The following is a 3,008-nucleotide window of genomic DNA, read 5'->3' on the forward strand; positions in this document are numbered from 1 at the left end:
GAGAGAGAGAGAGAGAAACGAAATTACAACTGCTACAATGCTTCTACACAAGGGTTCTATTTATAGAACCACTTGTGTGGGCTACAAGCTAAAAAGCCTACTCAAGTGTATATGGCCCATATCTTATAATATGCCAAAATCACTTAAGCGCGTGGTACGTTACCATATTTCGTATTCTACTTAAGTACACCGTACTTTACGATGTTCTATCATTCACTTAAGGGCACCGTACATTACGATATTCCTTAATTACTCTATCTCTCATCAATCCGTCCTTTATGTGTGACTTTATAGGTTTTCGCGGCATTGCCAATTATATTAAATCACGTATTTAACATAATAAACAGTGAGTGGTATCTAGCAACACATCACCGCTACCCAAGACACGAAAATGTCATGTGATATGACAAATCCTTCTGTGATAATAATTATGTGTATAATTACCCTTTTGCCCTTATGTCTATATTGAACACAAGGCATAGACCGTGTCATCCTTGTCCAGTTCAATATTGGGCCCATAGACATTTATCCTGTTACGCATGATGGACAACTTTCATCTAGGTCACTCATGTCCCTTAGCATGCTTCGTGGAGTACCCATCAACTGTCTTTATGGTCATCCAATTACGCATAATGTTTGATCAGCAATAAGGCACTCGACTCTACATCTAGGGTCCATAGTGGTTTCAGGTCGAAGGGTGGTATACACCATTATCACCATGAGAATAACTTATGACACTTTGCATAACATTCTATATAGTATTCTCATAGTGGGTCAATCTAGTATAAATATTACTCTTAATATTCATACCTATGTTTAAGACTTGATAACTCTTTATCCATGATCCATGAGATGTGATCATCAGTCTATAAACATAATAGTCTTCATGCTTTAATGTTATCTCACTTCACAATAAAGCTTGACTATGGATACTTTAAGAATAATATCCTTATGTTTAATGTGATCTCATGATTAAGTCATACTTGATACATTAAACGGACTAGCTATTCTAGGGACTTTATTAAACAAACATAATAAAGAAAAATCCTTTTATTATTAATAAATAATTCGATACAAGTACCAAAAGTGTTGGCCTCTAGGGCTTACACCAACAACTATATTAGCAAAGATATTGGGATTATGATTTGTCATTCCCTTCTCAAAGAGAACTCGAAGTGTCATGGCCTTCTCTCTAACTACATGGTTGAATAACCTTTTCTACCCTCGTCACTCTGGTTGTTTCCGGGTTCGAGGTCTCATTCCTTTTGATATGTTGCTCCAGAACAGTAGTGACAAGTAGTTCATCACTAGGTAATCACTAGAATCAATTTTACCCTCAAGAGAAGTACATTTGAATTGGCCAACTACTCCCTGGGCTATTAGATCTGACATGAGGTGTTTTGTATGTAGGTTCGATATCCTTTGGTAACCATAGTGGACATCCTGGTAACCATTATGCGCTCGATGTTAAGTATGAACTTGTAGTATATTTCATGTCTCCCCTATGAGTACCCCAATAACGAAGGGGATTACATGCGACACTAGTTTGAAATGTGGATTGTGAGTCCTCTTCCCGATCTTCATGGAGATTGCCTCCAGACTCCGTCACAACCCTAGATATGGATCTAAAATACTTTTTTGATATTCTTCTGAATTCTCGATGGTATTGGATACTTGGCTCTTGAAGAATGGGGTGATAAATAGTGGTTAACTGAGTCAAATGTGACCGATCCAAATTTTTGTGTCTGAATGCTCCTTGATTGAGATCTGGAGAGGTTGAGATGCGTGAGAATGAAAAATAACTGAGAGACGATTGAGGAGTCATCAAAGATGGAGAAATATAAAGTTGGATCATCCTTGATTTAGTTACCTATTAAAGTCACGAACTAGTGAATCAGATAACTGGATATAAACTGCAAGAATCCAGATCTGAAAATTTGAACTTGTTCAATGGTGTTTGTGAAGTAACATGATTCTTCGTGGAAATAGTAGGAATCAAAAGTATATTCCCACATACTACACCATTGTTCTGTTCAGGAACTAGAAATGGATGTTTCGGCTTCACGAAGTAACTAGAAATGAATAGAGGTTAACAAATGTTGATTTGTACGGTGGCTCTTATCTCCTTTACAGTTGCGCTGGATGGGTGTTAGGGACCAATTAGTACTACTTTTTATACCATTTTATTGGTCCCTTTTACTATATTTTGATGTAATTACACACTTTTATTCTCACTATTTTGTATAAATGCAATTAGGTTTAATTTATTTTGTTTTGAATAGTTATTTCATATTTTTTGTTAGTTGTGTAGAATTGTGGATAAGAAAGGCCTTGGATTGCAACACTACATTTTGGAGGAAGCTTGCCAAACAAGGAAGCTGGAGAAGTAACAGTTCGCGCCGCGAACTTCCTTCGCGCCGCGAAGGCTGCGAATCCAGCAAGCTGACTGAGGGTCAAAATTGCTGTTCTGCAGGAAAAGTTTATTGCCATTTTGATGTCTGCCTGGGAATTGCTTTTCTGCTTTAGATGACAATGTCCAATTAGGGAAATGTCAACCTTTTTTGTTGGAGACAAAATACATTAATCTAGGGCATGGAGAAATAGACTATTATCATTCACACATTGTTCTTGAGAGTTTTTGTAAGAGAGAAAAAAACAGAGTTTTTCTATTTGAACTTTCTGCTTTGTAACAATGATGATGAGGAGCTAAACTCCCCTTTGTCAAGATTGGAGGTAGTAGCTATTCTCATCTGTTTATGTATTCACATTGATTTATATTTATGATAAAGATTGTTGATGTATTGAATACTGTTTTTGCTCTAAGTTGAAAACCATATTTGAGTAGTTGTCGAGAGAGATTACTTGAGTTTAGACATAAAACAGATTTTCAAGTAGTGAATAAGTTGTAGAGATAGATTTATTCATTACTCTTCTTTGGTATTAAACATTAAAGATTGCTATATTGATAGTTAGGTGGAGAGATCGTCTAAGGATCAATATAGTGATTA

Source organism: Lathyrus oleraceus, chromosome 1 (assembly GCF_024323335.1).
Source record: "Lathyrus oleraceus cultivar Zhongwan6 chromosome 1, CAAS_Psat_ZW6_1.0, whole genome shotgun sequence".
NCBI lineage: Eukaryota > Viridiplantae > Streptophyta > Magnoliopsida > Fabales > Fabaceae > Lathyrus > Lathyrus oleraceus.